Here is a 19237-nt window from a genome sequence, read left to right on the forward strand (position 1 = left end):
ATGAATCAAAATATATAAACTACTCGCCAATACACAAAATGTACGTAAGATGGCTGTCTAAAGGAGGAATAAATATTATTATAGGAGGGAAATCACATCTCTAAGTTAGTGAATCCTTTAACGGACCAATAACACTGAAGATGTTTCTTTGCAATTCGTCTTTTGAACTTACTGGTCCGTTAGCGGTTAACGAAGGAATAAATGCGTTCTTGCAACCCATCATCAGTCTCTTTTTACTTTAGACTCTATATTTAAAAATGAAGTCACTTGAAATCGAGTTCGAATGTTAGATTCAAAACTATATTTTGAAATGAATTTTGAATATTAAATATCAATGTTTGGGCAGTTTAAATTTATTAAAATTAAGAAAATCAAAATCTCTCTTGAGGAACACAAATTTCAAGTAAATTCTTTCTAAAATAAACATTTCGCATAGGCCTATACATAAAATTTTGTGTTATTTCGTGAGTTTAACCTTAAGATATTTTGAACTGGAAGGGCTTAAAACATAAAAATTTTTGATTTTATCAGCTGAGAAAAGACATATTTCGCTAAAGCGTGATTTTCGAAGACTATTTATATATCTCTAATTATAATATATTCTGTCTCGAGAAAATTTCTGTATTACATTAGATTTTAGATTGTTATTCAGTATTCCAAAATCTGCGTGAACTTAGTAATGTTCTTCTGTATGCCTTTCTCATTTTCGTACGATATATCAATTTCAGGGTAATTAAAATTTTATACTTGCTCTAAACATTTGTTATTAATTACTATTTCGCTTTGTATTGGATCCTGCCATATAAAGGCCATCGTTTTGGATTTTTTCCGAATGTATTACCATCACAAAATGTTTGCTATAAGTATTCTGCATTGAAAATATTCCTCTTTGTAAATTATGATCTGAATTAGCAGTGATTACATCATAACCCGCAAAAAGTTGGGAACTTAAAATAGTGGTGTACGATTAAATTGGTCTGTCTGTATAAAAACTATTACCATTGGGTGTTACAGATGAAAGGAACATGTTCATTGAACTACGCTTAATTGGTTCTTGAAAGAATGTAATGTAGAAAAGTAAGTGCAATTTGTCTGTGTTCTTGAGTCCTTGTCATGAAATGCAGTTTTAATATCGCTGTGAGCGCACTCCAAGGGTGTGCGAATTGGATAATGAACCACAAGAGAGGCCGTCAGACACGTGGCGTGGGAAAGGGTCTTATTGGGTTAGTTATACCATCTCTTGTATAATCAATCATTTCTGTCTGACAAGAACTCCAATACTTTACAAGTCAATGTTCTGGCAGACTGGTTGATAGTAACACTACAAGGGGAAACCACGCACTTGGAGTGTATAAGACATCCCAGATGATTCTGCTTTCGAGTTACAAGAGAGAATTTCTTGGTTCAGATTGTGAGAGACCGTAGTTCCTTATGTAGGGTTAATTTAAGGAGAATTATCTGGGGATTGCAAGTATTAGGCCTGTAACACACTACACCGAGAACTATGAACTATGTAATATGTTTGGAGACAGCTAGCAGCGCTTATGTCCTCACACTATAGCGAGAAATATTTTGTTACACATCGGAGCCATCTATGTAGAGAGAATATCATCGAAATGATAGCCGTCCAAATCTTGGATTTAAAATATCGGCATCCTAATCAATTCAAATGAACAAAAAGAACATGTAAATTAATGTTAAAAAATACATAATGCAATTTTAAAAAATAATGTTCTGCGACAAGATGTCGTGGCTATCAAAACGATAAAAATTTATTGAAAATAAATAATATACATTGAATATTATAAAGATGAATAGAGATGGTGATTGATGATGTTCAGTGAAGATTTTACAATGGTTGTTGCAATTGTCTGAAGAGTCTTATCAGGAACCTTTAATTTTCTGAGGATCTCCAATGTAAATTTGGGAATTGTTTCTCGCGCACCAAACATAAGTCCAATGACATTCCAATCTTGAATATTATATTTATGACTGAGATCATCACAGCATGGAAGGTAAATAGCGCGTTTCTCTTCATGTACCTGCTTTGGTTGATCTTCATTAATTTCGAACCTTACAGTGGGGTCAAGAATGAGACCAATTTTTTTTTTATCTCGGTCAATTATTATGATGCCAGCACGCCGTGCAGATCCTTCCGTAGAAAGAAATTGAACTTCTTCATATACTTCGTATACACCATGTTCCCTTAATCTGTTAGCAATTATTGAGCGGACTGTGTTATGTCTGTCAATTCGCAGTAATTCGCCCTGAGGGCAGAAACCTAGCACGTGGGGTAACGTTTCAAGCTCATTGCATCTCCTGCAATGGGTATTGCTAAGGCTTCTACCGGGGAGAAACACGAATTTTATTACGCCATACGGAAGGCAGTTTGATCAAAGATCTTGTATGTAATACTATACAAGATCTTTGGGTTCGATATGCGCGAATAGAAATAAAGTTACATAAATTTGAACGTCTGGCTTTCTATTAATTGTTCAATTTCAGTCACTAATATACTATTATAGCTGCAATTAGGTTAGGTTACCTGTGGAAGCGGGAAATATAGGTGGTGGAGTAGCTATGTTAAAAAAAATGCTAGCCGACCAGTGTCAGCTGTGCCTTATTTCGAGCGTTACTCCGTGCTAAAGGAAAGCATTTTCCATAACTCGACAAACGTATTACATATTTCTCGCTGTAGTGTGTTACGGGAATTACTCCAAAATAAAATTTTCCTAACCTGTTTGCTGGTGATAATAATACAGTATGATCCATTTGGGGAGATATAAAATAACATAATAACTATTCTTATTTGCTTTTCAGTAATTTGTAAATACATTCTGAAAGGTTGAGAATTTTGACCACATTAGACCTCAATATGCCCACTGTTACGCAGGTACTTACTAACTACTTACTTACTGGCTTTTAAGAAACCCGGAGGTTCATTGCCGCCCTCACATAAGCCCGCCATTGGTCCCTATCCTGCGTAAAATTAATCCATTCTCTATCATCATATCCCACCTACCTCAAATCCATTTTAATATTATCTTCCCACCTACGTCTCGGCCTCCCCAAAGGTCTTTTTCCCTCCGGCCTCCCAACTAACAGTCTATATGCATTTCTGGATTCGCCCATACGTGCTACATGCCCTGCCCATCTCAAACGCCTGGATTTAATGTTCCTAATTATGTCAGGTGAAGAATACAATGTGTGCAGTTCTGTGTTGTGCAACTTTCTCCATTCTCCTGTAACTTCATCCCTCTTAGTCCCAAATATTTTCCTAAGCACCTTATTCTCAAACACCTTAATCTCTGTTCCTCTCTCAAAGTGAGAGTCCAAGTTTCACAACCATGAAGAACAACCGGTAATATAACTGTTTTATAAATTCTAACTTTCAGATTTTTCGACAGCAGACTGGACGATAAAAGTTTCTCAACCGAATAATAACAGGCATTTCCGATATTTACTCTGTGTTTAATTTCCTGCCCTATTACGCAGGTATACAACACAATTCATATTGCGAGGCTAATTCCTCAAATGTGTGCTCTTACATCTCAGGGGTAATTTGATCAAAACATGAGGCAATCGTTGTTTGAAATCATTAATATCCCTGGTCACTGTGCATAGATATAATTCTTCACAAAACCCCACACAAAGAAATCCGTCAGGTCCGGAGAATTTTAAGAACACGTAATTTGTTCACCACGGCCGTACATGTTGATGTCAACTGTTATACAGAAAATCATCTTTTGAGGTAGTGCGCCATCCTGCAGGAATACTATGCCCGTGGAGTTTTCTGTAGTATGTAAAGCAAGCATGATCTTTTTTGAAGATTCGCATCGTATACTGTCTGAAAACGTTGCATGTGTTAAGGGTATAATTTCAGGTACCGTTGACATGTTTTGTATAGCAAAACTATATCTGCGGAGAGTCTTCTAAGGCTCTTCTTCGAACTTGGTTTCATACCACGGCTAACAGCTGCTTCGGTTTCGAACACATCCCTAAGGTCGCCAGTATGTTGTACAGTATGTCAACAGATTCATTTCTTCAGATGTGCGGTATCATAAAATTATGTGCTCCACTGGTGGCTCTACAAATGTCAGCGTTTTGTAGCTTTTTCAATGAGGTATTCACAAACAGTATGAATTCTCTGCTGAGAATTAGCAACAAAGGAGTCATCCGGTGACCTTTGAGGCCACGGAATGGAACCTGATCTTCCAATCCACCTTCCTGGAAATTATTTATAAATATATAGGACCTAGTGGGGCGGTTCTCCACTTTGCCGGAAATGGCACCACTGAAATATGCCTAAATTCCATAATTTTTCAGTGTGTTCAATTAAGTCATTCATGTTATAATGTCCTCTTCCTAAAAAAAAAAAAAAAAAAAACAGTTTCGATCTGTTACATTCACGTTCAGTAACTAAGTGTGGGTTTTGGCTTCTCCAAAAACTACAGTTCCATCTGTTCATAATAGAAGACAACACGGTTGAGAATTTAGGACAACGGTTTATTATATCACTGGATAAAATTAAAAACATAAATAATATGAAATAATAGAAATATTTATATTTCGCGTAGCTTTGAGGATAGGAATTTGCGTTGCAAGCCGGAAGGTTGCAGGTTCGATCCCCGATGGGGTCATAGATTTTCTCCATTGATATAATCCTTCTAGTCGTAACGTGATCCTCGGATTTATTCAGACTCTAACTGAAACGAGCACCGTGGGTATTTCCTTGGAGACAAAGGCAGGTAGGATTGTAGGAGTCTTAATTCTCCTCTACTCTGTCTGCCTCCATGCTCTACAATGGGGATACCTTAGCTTTTTTTACACACATATAAATGAAAGAAATGAAAGCTAACAATAAGAATTAAGAATGCCGCGTTTAAAATAAAATACGAGCAAATACTCCGCTGAATCACGTGAAAATGTGCCCATTTTAAAGTTTTTTAGTAGGTTATTTTACGACGCTGTATCAACGTCTCAGATTATTTAGCGTCTGAATGAAATGAAGGTGATAATCCCTGTGAAATGAGTCCGCGGTCCAGCACCGTTAGTTACCCAGCATTTGCTCATATTGGGTTGAGAAAGCCTCAACCAGGTAACTTGCCTCGACCGGGAATCGAACCCGGGCCACGTGGTTTCGCGGCCAGACGCGCTAGCCGTTACTCCACAGGTGTGGACTTTCAGAGTTGATAACCAATTTTGAAGTTTTTTACTATTCTCAACTCATGACTGCCCACCAATGTTCAGATGTTGCTTTGAAAAAAAGAAACTCCTTAAGGCATCAATTATATTAGGTTACTGTTCACTTAAAACAATGAAAATATATTATGTCATTGAGTATAAAATATATTTTATTTTATTCTATGACGAGCACTTTCGCCTTACGCATCATCAGGTCTCATCTGAACATGACAAAACACGATGAAACAGAATATCTGCATGGAAATATCATAAGTACTTCGATACATTGAAATAATATATGACAAAACACATTATAGTTTAATTCTGCTACACAGTTTATTTCAGTGTTTAATTAATAGTTCATAGTATTTTGTTGTTTAATTCGTAAATAACTCTTGTATATATGTAACTCTCATCTAAATCAAATTGTTGAATTCTTTGTAAGTTCATGCATATGTATATACACTTTTTGCTGGTTGTGTGGAAGAGAAGGCCTTACGGCCTTAACTCTGCCAGCTAAAATGAATCATTATTATTATTATTATTATTATTATTATTATTATTATTATTATTATTATTATTATTATTATTATTATTATTATAGAATATCTGGTTCACAACTTATAACATGCGTGAATTGTGCCATTACGACAAAAACTAGAAACTCAAATGAGGTTTGTAAGAGCATGTCAGAGTGCATAGGTATGTGATTTTTGAATTATGTGTACATCATTGTCTAATATCGAAAAACCAGAATTACAAAGTATTATGTATAACAGTGGCGTGCGGTGCTATTTCTCGATGGGGAACAGATCAGAAATAACACTAATAGTAATAATAATAAAAATAATAATAATAATAACAATAATGATGATAATAATAATAATAATAATAATATAAAATCTTTATTATGATTTTGCAGCATTACCAATTCCTTTTTTTTTTACTTCGTTAACAACTTAATCAGAAAAAGAATATATAAATATAAAACAAATTAATTATATTATATTATTGTTATTATTATTATTATTATTATTATTATTATTATTATTATTATTATTATTATTAGGCCTAAATAGATAATACCGTTAACTAAAAATAAATAAACCTAAATTAAACCTACAATTTACCGCTTGACCCAGTTAACTATTTCACAGAATTATAGTAACTACTTTGAAAATGACTTGTATAAGATTTTGTTTTAGTTTTAATTTATGTAAGGAGAGGAGTAGGTTTCCCATTCAAAATAACCGCGCTTTTCTCAGCAAAATTGATCGAACTAAACGCGCTCGACTTCAGCTGATCGATACAACGATCGCTGTCTTGGTTCGCACCTAGGGTTCGCATCAGGCGCTCGCGCTCGGTCTCGTTGAAGTTGGAACAGTCAGGAGTCACCTGTCCATTGTCATTATTTCGTCAGATTTAACTCAGGCCGCGAATGCATAAATCGTACGGATTTTTTAAGAACTATTGTATAATTTCACACACAATATTATGTCACACGAAAAACTCTTCGAACTTAATTGTTTTCCGAATTGTCACTATATAAATAAACTATCTTGATGAAATAGTATATTCCACACTTCTCAATACTCCGCGAGGGAAGAGGTAACTCTACAGCTTCCAGCGATACTCGGGTAAGTTCGTGTCTGCTCGAGCCTGCTTCGAAGAAAACATTGCTTGAGACTCCCACTCACATCATCACGCACAGCAGACGAGAAGGGCTCGAGTCGTTTTCACTTCAGTGCAATAAGCCTGCTAACGAAAGATGTTTTCGCTTTTCGAAAACTGCAAGTAGGCCTATCCTTTAGAATGAAGTATATCTCACAATCTCAGTTAAGGGGGCAGGGAGGAAGGGAACAGCCTGTTCCCTCTGTTCCATGGAGGAACCGCCACTGATGTATAATGGATATGTCTTAATTATAAAATAGGTAAAATACAATTAAAACAGTTGAACAACATATGTTGAATTAGTTGTACATATTTGTTAAAATGACATCTGTGATATATTGACAAGTACTATCAGTTATCGAATCAAAGATTTAGAAATATGTAATGTTCAGCAGTGATAACTACATATGGATAGTAACTTAAGAAATGTCTGAAACGAGATATAATGTATTTTAATGTTACTATTATTGAATGCAAACGAGACATAATAGGTTTTTAATTTTACTTATATTGAGTGCAAAATTGTTAAATTTTAAAGTAATATGAAGTTACTTACGGAGATGGTGTTCGTCCACCGCTGCAAAATTACGATTAAGCTGTACAGAATATGCGTGATACATTAGAGTTTACTCGATCCTTAAGGCATGGTCGCATAATTATTTACTATTTTTTCTTGCAGAAAATTCAGTTACCTCCATTGTGTGTGTGTGTTTATGTTAGAACGATTTGTCCTTCGTCATTTCAGTTGTTCTAACAAGTTGGGCGCTCCCATATTGGGCTCTTAATGTAAGAGAGCTCCTTATAGGCTAATCATTTTCCTGGAGGATGCATTGGTCGAGATGGGCTAGTTGTCTGGTCACCGAGGTCACCAGATTTGACTACCTAGATATTTTCATGTGTAACTATACGAGTATAATAGACATGGATTACAGAAAACTGTTAGAGTTCTTCCGAACTTAATTGTACGTAAGAGGTTCACAGATGCCGTGAAATTTCCATAAGATTTGCTGGAATATTTTAAGGGAGAAATTCGTTATCGTTTGGATATACGAAGCAACAAGCGATACACATAGGGAAACTGTATAAAAAAAAAGCTCCAAGCTTTTGTGAATATTATAGACCATACGAAATAAAAATGCATGAATTATTGTCAAATTATTAGGCTACAATTAATTTTGTAACATTATTTTGTGGACACACTGTATAATTTTTATTGGTATTATTTATGCTGAACACTCAATATTATTAGTTTGCTTTGTTTTACAATTTATTCTCTACTTCATAATCTGGTATAACATTTTCTTATCAACATTTCTTTCACATTATATGCATTTCTTTTCTCTGCAGATATACATATCAAAATCTACGTGGGGATTTGTTCTGTTTTCATTTCTAACAGGAACTTTTAAATTTAATGTACTGTGCTTTAGGGATTGTGAATCCTGACGCCTAAACGAGGTAAACATAATTCCAGCAGTTGGAGATGAAATGCTAAGGGTGATGAGTTGTGGTAAAATACTGAATAATAATAAAAAAATAAATTTGTATATTTTACATATGCATGTGCAGTATACCATTTAAAAACGAAGAGAACTTAGGAACTCAGTAATAATAACCCACGAGGCTTTCAGAAATATACGTCATGAGGTGTACTCCTGCAAGAGAGAGGAATGCATTTGGTTCACTCACTCGAGTAGAGACGAATTGACAAGAAACAGAGATTACGAGTGAACATGTCTATACACAAAAGTCATGTTTTAAAACTGCTTGTTTTGTTCCTAAGGACGTTATTTTAATTCCGCCTTTAAAACAGAAATCAAAGGGTAACTTGTGGCGTAATTCTGGAGAGAGTTCAGTCATCTTGAATTTATTTGCAGACTCAGTCGCTCCGAGCTTATCAGTCAGCGACTTTTCTCGCTGCGGACGTAAGTGGCCTATGTCAGTTTCGGTTTAGTACTACCAGTAGGTTAATGCATAGAACAACGGCTTCCAATTTTTTCTTTTCAAGGCACATAGTGTTTCTGTGTTTTCACACTGGCCAGAGGACAGAGATTAGCATTTACTACTGAATTGCTTGAGAAAAAAAATTGTTTTTATTTTGGTTTTATTGACTGTTCAGTAATTTTTATAGCCTATGTAACAACGACTGAAAGTCAGGATAGGAGAAGAAATGTCAGAAGAAAGTGAAATTGGAAGAGGAGTACGTCAAGGATGTCCTTTATCAGCTACCCTGTTCAACATATAGGCCTACTTGAAGGATTTAGTAAATAACTATTTTCTGAACATGGGAGGAATAATAGTAGTAGAAAGAAGAATAAAGTGCATAAGATTTGCTGATGATATGGCATTTTAGCAGAAGAGGAAATAATATTAAAAGATATGCTACTGGAGCTAAATGACAGCTGTGAGGAATATGGGATGAAGACAAATGCAAATAAGACGAAGAACATGGTCATAGGAAGAAAAATACAGAAGATAAACTTGCCAATTCTAAATGAGGTAGTAGAGCAAGTGGACAGCTTCAAATACTTGGGGTGTACTATAAGTAGTAACATGAGCTGCTGCCAGGAAGTCAAAAGGAGGATAGCAATGGTCAAGAAAGCTTTTAATAGAAAAAGGAGCATTTTCTGCGGAAAAAGAACTAAGGAAGAGACTAGCGAAATGCTTTGTATGGAGTGTGGCATTGTATGGGGCAGAAATATGGACATTACGACGAAGTGAAGAGAAGCGAATAGAAGCATTTGAAATGTGGGTATGGAGAAAAATGGAACGTGTAAAGTGGACATACAGAATAAAAAATGAAGCTATGTTGGAAAGGGTGGGAGAAGAAAGAATGATACTGAAACTGATCATAAAGAAGAAAAGGAATTGGTTGGATCACTGGCTGAGAAGAAACTGCCTACTGAAGGATGCACTGAAAGGAATGGTGAACGGGAGAAGAGTTCGGGGTAGAAGAAGATATCAGACGATAGACGACATTAAGATATATGGATCATATGAGGAAAGGAAGAGGAAGGCAGAAAATAGGAAAGATTAGAGAAAGCTGGGTATGCAGTGAAAGACCTGCCCTTGGGCAGAACACTAAATGAATGAATGACGGTATTGAAAATGTTTTTTCGTAATATCTAATATTTATTAAGTTATATATTTAATAAAACATCTGATTGAGGTTCTGGCTGATATGTACATCTATAATGAAGCAGTACATCTCACTTGATATGTGTCGGAGGAAGAACAATAAATTGTTTGTATGCATCTGAAGTCTGATTAGTGTAATATGTAGCTATACTCAGCGCATTTCGAACTTGCGGATCAAGGTCAAGCAATGGACTGCACTTGCCACGTGTGCCTACCCCAATCCTGGACCATTCTCTTAAACTAAAATCAGCTTTGACAGCCGGGATTACCAGTGCTTCAATTCACAGTTCAGTTCAGTGACTCGTGCGTAGTTTGTACATGACCTTGATCCGCCAGTTCGAAATGCGCTGATTATAGTCGGCGATGTATGTAATGGAGGGGAAAGGAAATGTCTATCCTACCCGTTGCTTACGAGATTACACAAGCTGGCGTATAGCACGATCGAGAGTAGGTCTCTGTGAGTCATGACAATTTCTGCCGCTAGGTTCGCCTCGCTGCCCTAAGAAATGATGAATAGTACCATTACAGAGCATTGTGTATCGTCAAAATAGTTCGATTAATTGTGCATTACTGATTGAGTACGAATATTATAAATATGCCAAGCATATTACAGTGTTATTTGAAGTTTGTTCAGCTATCTTTATAGCTTGCTTTTTAAATTACATATTGTCTGTCTTAGTTTTCCAATAAGCTGATTTTGTTTCCGAATTGTCCTAGTAATTTTTTTACGTTGTAATGTAATGGATTTGGGAATTTTTTTACTTTCAATTGAGCACTGTGTGGCTATAGTTTTTTTATGTGCTTCATAGATTTCTTCAATTGAAACATTTGCTTCATTGAAAGCTGATGTACTATGTTCAACATTGGGTTTATTTTTCTTAGCAGGATGGATGTTATTCACCACATCTGTTATCCTTCTTTTGTTGCGTCTACTTATGTTTGAAACATTTTGTTTATGTTTTGGAAAATCATCAAAGACGGATGGTACCACATTAGGAAGCAAACGTTTTAATGTTGTGCTAATGCTAAGTCAGCTTCTTTGAAATGTCTCCTGCAGACACGCGATTTCTTGTTTGGCGTCACAAAGAGTCCTTGGTTTGTCCCCTTCGCGAGAAATGGCTACACACCACTTCTTTCTTAGTCCTTCATCTTGTGGAAAACAATGAAACGAAAAATCACATTCTTTATTCTGGTTCGATTTGCACAATGGCACACAGCAGTAAACCATTTCAATCACACAAATTACAGGCTAACTTCCTAATTTAATAAATGCTAATTCAAAATATATTTACACGCACTAAAATACTACAGCGTTTACTATTACTATGCTCAATAGATTAATCAGTAGGCCTATAGAAATGTTTTCACCACTGCAAGAAAAATTCGCACAATAATTATACTTCTCAGTTATTATGACGTTCGTATTTTTTTTAAAAAGAGAGGGAAAAGTTAGGGCTTCTTGCAAATGCTTAATTATGAATTCAAGGAAATTAAAGATAATGCAGTATCTTAATTAGTTGCAATATCTTATTTAATAACAATATTAATAATATTAGGTGAAAAGGTTAGGCTATAGTGCGTATATGTAAGATGTCAAGTTAATTTATTTCCGGAAATGTTTGGTGTATGAACTGAAGTACAGAGCAGACAGTCCCTCTGTTTATATGTAATATGTTTTAATATCAAGAATGACAGCCTTTTATTGTAATATAATTGAGGAGTAGAAGTTTGGAAGTTACGTCTATTGTCCATAAAATATTGTACGAAGCATTTAATAAGCAATGGTGAGTCCTTTAAATGTCCCAAATGTCAATGTCATTTAAGTGTTCTGCTATGAATATTTAGGGCAGAACAGCGCTCCGAGCGGCGGAATTGGCATTACGAGGGAACCACTTCAGACTCGTTTTTCAAGCGCTATGCGCCAGCTTGTGTAATCTCGTAAGCAACGATCCTACCCCATTATCTCCTGGCCCGTTTATAACTTTGTTCGTAAATATTTTCACTTCGGTTTTGTATTTAATGTAACCCAGAACATCGTAATGAGAGAAACGAACGTTCAAATAACAAATGACTGTAGTAAACAAGTCTCCTTGGCAACACATAGCCATCTAGGATACAATGGGTGCATCAGCAGACTTGTATCGATAACATCATTCAATTATCTAACAAAATGAATATTATTATCGGTTACAAACTTAAGTTAAGTTGTTGGATTGTACCTCGAAACGCGTTAAACGTAAACTTTCATTGTTATGAGTTTCTGAATTGATTAAAGTTGCAACACTTGCTAGCAAGCTGACAATATCTAACAGATGTTTCATTATGTTCTTTCATTAATAACTGAAAAACTAAGGACTTCGGACATATGATTATATGAACTTTTTTCCTTGTTTTGGTGTGAGGAACATGTCGCCAAGGTTTGTCAAAGTATTTCTGAAACACCCTGTATATGTCATTATGTTTATATTAAATAGATGAACTTCACATTATATATTATTATATAATAAAGAATATTGGGAAGTGAGAGCCCTGGATAGAGAAGATTGGAGGCAGAGAATCAAGAAGGCCGGGGCCCGTTTTGGGCTGTAGCGCCAATGATGATGATGATGATATAATAAAGAATAACAAGACCTAATATGTGCTGACATTCATAATATTATCTTTAAATTCCGAATTTTCGTAAAGGAGAAAAATATTAGAAATAATTACAGTATATGTGTAGTTACTTTATATAAATTTGAGAAAAATTAGTAACATAATTGTAGCCCTGTCGAGTTAAACTTTACAATTTATAAACGAAATGAAATACTTCACCGCTGGGTTATAAAATGTCTTTTATTTGTGCAAATAAGAAAGCTAAAGTTCATCTTTTTGAGAGTATAAATTAATTTCATATAATATGTATGTACTTTGAATAACATAGTTAAAAATATAAACCATGTAGAGTAACCTAATATCATTCATAACATGATTAAGAAAGAAATATTGGAAATATTACACGTTATATGTATAACAGCAAAGGATGTCCCATATTTGTGATGGTAATTTGTAATAATACTCGTATATATTTGTTGCTGCGATTCTCTACTCATTTTTCATTGTTGTTGAATTTGTAATAATAAATTGAATAAACAGTCCATGTATAATTATCATCGCCACCACAATAACCACCTTTGTCAATAATTCCACGCCATTTTATGTTATTTTCGAAACTTCGGAACGTGGAACATTTAAAAAGACAAATCATTGCCGGTTGTAATTCCATTGGGGTCGACACTTATCACATGCAATACCCTGGAGAAGTATCTTAAATTCATTGCGGAACGAGGCCATCAGTTTCAACACGTATCGTAAAATGCTTGGAATTTCTACACTAATGCACTATTAGTTAAAAGAAATAAACATATGTTATTAAAATTTATGAGTACAGCACTATCTAATTTAGTTGCTTTCATCTATAGCAATTTAAAACATCGAATATAGAGGGACTAATACCTAGTGCTAAAGTTGCTTGGCCAGTCAAGAAAATGCATAATTGCCTAGACTTTTTTTAGAAGGAAGAAAGGCGAAAATGACTCACTCTAGGATATTATAGAAGTTTCACGTCTAACCTTACGTTGAAATCTCCTAGAAAAGGATCGAAATTTTGAGAACGTACTATAAAATGGATTGCATAAAACAGAAAAGGAAGGGAAAGTGATTTGTTCTATGTAGACCGTGCGTTGTAATGTTACGAAAAGAGTAAAGACATTGAGTAGGTAACGCTGAGTTTGTCCACTGTGGGCTTTGAAGATTGATAGATGAGATTGGAAAGAAGAGCCGTTTCCTGTTAGTCATAGTTGGTGTCTTCACTGCGAGTTTCTGTATAGTTCCAAATCATAGCGATATATTAAAAATAGAAATGGTGAATTCTTTGGACGTCCTGCGGTTATAGCATCAAAATTTAGGAGGATAGTTCAAAGAAAGTGTCAGTTGTCATGGGAAGCCGAAGTTTTCTTGTCTATGTTTTTTTTTTTGTGTAGTTAATTTTTCAGAAACGAGTAACAGCTTCAGAATTCCGATGAAATATCAATGAAAAGTGAACGAAGAAAATTATTTTGTTGAAGAATTAATGTCTTAAGAAAGAGAAGATGACAATAGTGCCATTAGTGATGAAACTATTCCAGAAAAATCAATTCTTTAGTTGAAGAGAGTGTGAATCCCCCCCCCCACCCTAAGAAATAAATGCAAATTTTAAGTATTATCGCTAAGATGGTAAGACTGGTTCATGATAATTAACATAAAGTACCATGAAAAGTGATAACTTACTCTGATCTAAAAGATGGAGAAACATTGCAACATTTAAACAAATTCATCTTTTTCTAATGACCTTAACTAGTAGGAAGCTCTTCACAGTCCGTTTTTATACAAATAAAAACTAAGAGAGCCAATCTTCGAAACGTCATGTAGACCTATTACTTTATTTTTTATCTGCGAGAAGTCCAATCTAAATATCTTCTAGATAACTATCTCTGCTTTACTAAAAGATGCCCATCTCTGAAAACTCATGAAACGTCGAAATAGAAGTTCATTTGTTGAAAAAAAAATTGAGAAATGAGTGAGATATCTCCTCGGAGAAATAGGTTGCTGCAAAAATGTCTCTTCACTTCTGAACTGACTTTTGCATTTTCTGAGTACCACAGTGGACAAATAAAACTTACACAATTGAAGGTTTCTGATGTCTTTCACAGCATTAGGATTCTGGCATACTTAACACATCTTAAACAAACGATTCCTATTCGAACCAAGAAACTTTCTTTGTCATTCTGATTCCAAGTGAAACTGATGGAGAACAAAGATGGCTCTGAAATGTATTTTTCCATAACATTTCACTAATTCATTCTCTTAAAACGTTTTATATATTACCAAAGTCCAATATCAAAACCTCTTCTGGATAATCTACAATTGTTTTTCTTCTATTAGAACAAATAATATTGCTTTTTAATGACAAAATGTACAATAATATAATATTTTGAAAGCTTTTGATAACATAAGATACCTAAGAAACAAGGTTTCGAAAGATGTAGGGAAATTATAAAGAAAATAATTCTAAAGGTGCACTTGTACAGTAAAATTATGAATGAAATATGTTTAATAAATTGTAGGCAAACATTAAATCATCAAAAAAAGGAAAAATGAAATAAACGAAGAAAATATAAGCATATATATATATATAATATAAAATAGGACATTTTATAAATAAATTAAAATAAATTAGAAACAAAAGTATATTATTACAAAATGTTACTCTAAAAGACAATTAAGTCGATAAAATTAAGGAATTAATAAATTATGTAAGTATGTTTACATTTTAAAATTCATTATCACATTTTATAATAAAAATTTAAAACGAATTCCATGGGAAACAATATAATATAAAATATCACATTCAAAGTAAAAGCAATTCTGAAAGAAAATAGAGAATTTACGTTGTAAGGATATGCATATTGCAAATTTTCTGTATACAGCAATATTCACGAGGATTTATCGTCACTTACGGAGCTTGTTTCCGAAGACATTTTGAGCAAAAAATGTCATGTGAATATGTGCCCTAATCTCAATATTTTCAGGGTTACACTAAATTGAAGTTTTTTTGTAAAACACAATCATTCTTTAGTTTTAAGGTGAAAGAATATTACAGATAAAGAATGAACTATTCATGAGTATCATTTCTTTAATTAGCTAGTGTTCTGAAGCTAAAAATATGTCGTGAATTCCATAGTTGCTTCGTACAGATTTTTTTTTCGATTTTAATTACAAAATTGCATTTTTCTTACACATTTATCACAACAATTGTTATAAATCACGTCACACTAGTAAATTCTTCAAAACTGTACATCAGGATGCGTAATTAAACTGTAAAGAGTCAAGTTCCTAAAGCCTTATGATTTGTAACAATTTTTGTGATAAGTGCGTAAAAATGATGTAATTTTAGTAAAAAAAATTGAAAACAAAATATGTACAAAGCAGTTAACACATTTTTAGCTTTAGAACACTAACTGAATAGTTTGTTCTCTATTTGTAATATTCTTTTACCCTTAAAACTAAAGAAAAAAATGTATTTTACTAACAATTTCAAATTAATGTAACTCTGAAAATATTGAGATTAGGATGTATATTATTATATATGACATTTTTTTGCTAAGAATGTCTTCAGAAATAAGCTCCGTAAGTGACGGTAAATTCTAGTGAATCAATCTGTATAAATTAATGACAAATACATATTTACAAAATGTTACACTCGAAGTAAAAGGAATTATAAAAAGAAATTGAATGAAATGTAAGAACGTGTACACTTTAAAATTGTATATCGCATTTAGTAAAGAAAATAATAAAGTAGTTACAAAGAAAGTAAGAATATAATTACAATTTATCACACTCAGAGTAAAGGAAATTAATTTATTTCAATATATAATTTAAAATTTAAATGTATATATATATATATATATATATATATATATATATAACGTTTAGTAAAGAAAACTATAAAGCAAATTATAAAGAAAGTAGTAATATAATTACAACATATTACACTCAAAGTAGGCCTACAGTAAGGCAAAAAAGTAAATTTATTTATTTCAATATATTTAACATTTAAAATTATATATCACAGTTAGTAAAGAAAATTATGAAGCAATTACAAAGAAAGTAATATAATTACAACATTTCACACTCAAAGTAAAGTAAATTAAAAAGGAAATTAATTACCGGTGTATTTAAAATTATACTTGTTTAGTAATGTAATTTATAACACGAGTTAAAAATGAGTTGCAAAGAAAATAATATAATTACAAAATATTGCACTCAAAGTGAAGTAAATTAAAAAGGAAATTAATTACCGGTGTATTTAAAATTATACTTGTTTAGTAATGTAATTTATAACACGAGTTAAAAATGAGTTGCAAAGAAAATAATATAATTACAAAATATTGCACTCAAAAGAAAATTGAAAACATTAATAATTTAATATTGTATTTGAATTGTATATCAAACTATAAAATAAAAAAAAATAAATTATGAAGAAAATTATATTATATATAGTTACAAAATATTAACTTAAAGTAAACGAAATTTAAAAATAAAAAGTTAATGACGTGTTTAAAATTATATACCGATATCATATTTTATTAAGAAAACTGTTAAGAAATTACAAAGCCAAACATAATGTCAAATATTAAACTCAAATTAAAATATGTTCAAAAACATAAAAAATGAACTCTTTAAAAATGTTATATCGTATCATATTGTATAAATAAAAAATAAGGGTAAAAAGCATATTTAAAAAATATAAATTCGGAAAAAAGAACGACTTTACAAAATGTTTTAATATTTCTGGACATTCTTTACAATATCTATAAACAGTATTTTAGAGTTACAAGTGGTCATTCCTAAATTTTCTTTTCCCTGAGTTTGCCTCATAGGAAGCAAATTCCAGTGTAATTATGCTCCAAAATTTTACCGGTGTTATCTTCGGAAACCTAGTGGCCTGTTTTATGGCTACGCGAAGTAATAATTTAAAGTTGATAACTGGTTCTGCCATTAGTCCTTTTGGCACATTTGTCATCGCTAGAATAGGAATTCGTAGCCTGTGGACGTAATCCATTGCTGCACGCATCCTCTAATGCGTCTTCTATAAACTGACGGGACATTTCATTATTGCTTTATCTCTACCCTGCGCTTTCCTCTTCATTAATATCCTCTCCTGTGATTTTTCTCCCTTCCGTTTCAACAATCAAGACATTCTCAACTCCCTTTCACCTCTGGTTTTTATTTCCGTCTCTTTCGGTTCGCGTTTACAAGAGTAGCTCGCATCCTGCAAACGATGTTACCATGTTCTCACTAGAATCATCGCCGCTAAATAAATGGAGCTCAGTGAAGTTAGGTCTACACAGAACTAATATACTTACAGTGTAGTAAAGGTCAGGATTTCGTGAGAATCTAAAAAATAATTTTGCTCTTTCATCTCAATATGTGAAAATTTACACGAAGATACGCATACAAATTTCTTAATTTTCCTCTTCTACACAAATGTTAGATTAGATTAGTAGCCTGTTTGATGCCACATGATTGCAGTCCTCCCTTGTGGGTCTACTGAGACTTCATCTCTGTTAATGATCTCCCACTCGCCAACTCACGATGGAGGAGAGCGTTTCCCCTTTCGTGGAGACTGGACAGGGTGCGGGATGTAGGGTAATTACGTGAACCGAAGAATAGGCTAACTAACTGTTATATCAGAGCGTTTCCAATTCACTGTGGGCTAAAGCAAGAAGATGCACTATCACCTTTACTTTTTAACTTTACTCTACAGTATGCCATTAGGAAAGTTCAGGATAACAGAGAGGGTTTGGAATTGAACGGGCTACATCAGCTGCTTGTCTATGCGGATGACGTGAATATGTTAGGAGAAAATCCACAAATTAGGGAAAACACGGAAATTTTACTGGAAGCAAGTAAAGAGATAGGTTTGGAAGTAAATCCCGAAAAGACAAAGTATATGATTATGTCTCGTGACCAGAATATTGTACGAAATGGAAATATGAAAATTGGAAATTTATCTTTTGAAGAGGTGGAGAAGTTAAAATATCTGGGAGCAACAGTAACAAATATAAATGATACTCAGGAGGAAATTAAACACAGAATAAATATGGGAAATGCCTGTTATTATTCGGTTGAGAAACTCTTATCATCCAGTCTGCTGTCGAAAAATCTGAAAGTTAGAATTTATAAAACAGTTATATTACCGGTTGTTCTGTATGGTTGTGAAACTTGGACTCTCACTTTGAGAGAGGAACAGAGACTACGGGTATTTGAGAATAAGATTCTTAGGAAAATATTTGGGTCTAAGAAGGATGAAGTTACAGGAGAATGGAGAAAGTTACACAACACAGAACTGCACACATTGTATTCTTCACCTGGCATAATTAGGAACATAAAATCCAGACGTTTGAGATGGGCAAGGCATGTAGCACGTATGGGTGAATCCAGAAATGCATATAGAATGTTAGTTGGGAGGCCGGAGGGAAAAAGACCTTTAGGGAGGCCGAGACGTAGATGGGAAGATAATATTAAAATGGATTTGAGGTAGGTGGATATGATGATAGAGAATGGATTAATTTTGCTCAGGATAGGGACCAATGGCGGGCTTATGTGAGGGCGGCAATGAACCTCCGGGTTCCTTAAAAGCCAGTAAGTAAGTAAGTAAGTA

Source organism: Periplaneta americana, chromosome 6 (genome assembly GCF_040183065.1).
Source record: "Periplaneta americana isolate PAMFEO1 chromosome 6, P.americana_PAMFEO1_priV1, whole genome shotgun sequence".
NCBI classification, from domain to species: Eukaryota; Metazoa; Arthropoda; class Insecta; order Blattodea; family Blattidae; genus Periplaneta; species Periplaneta americana.